The sequence below is a fragment of the Sinocyclocheilus rhinocerous genome, unplaced genomic scaffold (assembly GCF_001515625.1).
Source record: "Sinocyclocheilus rhinocerous isolate Xijiao unplaced genomic scaffold, SAMN03320098_v1.1 C34110148, whole genome shotgun sequence".
Lineage (NCBI taxonomy): Eukaryota > Metazoa > Chordata > Actinopteri > Cypriniformes > Cyprinidae > Sinocyclocheilus > Sinocyclocheilus rhinocerous.
The window spans coordinates 1-217 of NW_015688476.1; the positions used below are offsets into that span (position 1 = coordinate 1).

The 217-nt window shown below is 39.6% G+C and overlaps 1 long non-coding RNA gene across 1 annotated transcript; it reads left to right on the forward strand.

The window, feature by feature from the left end:
* LOC107734633 (uncharacterized) lies at nt 1–211 on the forward strand. Its single transcript, XR_001639122.1, has 2 exons — nt 1–39; nt 155–211. It is a non-coding gene; the product is annotated as an uncharacterized LOC107734633 (long non-coding RNA).
* Nucleotides 212–217: the final 6 nt, after the last annotated feature.

Sequence of the window (217 nt, forward strand, 5' to 3'; positions counted from 1 at the left end):
ATGGCGGACGACCACGAGGAGAGGACAGTGTTCAAACAGGTATAAAATTTTATAACCACTTAAATTGACCAATTTTCATGTTCAGTTTACGTTTCTCACCACTCAGAATAATATTAGTACATTTCTCAACATTGCTAACATTATTTCTTTTCAGATAACGCGACAGACCACCGACAGCATCTCGAGGCCATTTAGCTGCACCACTTGTTAGCTAGCA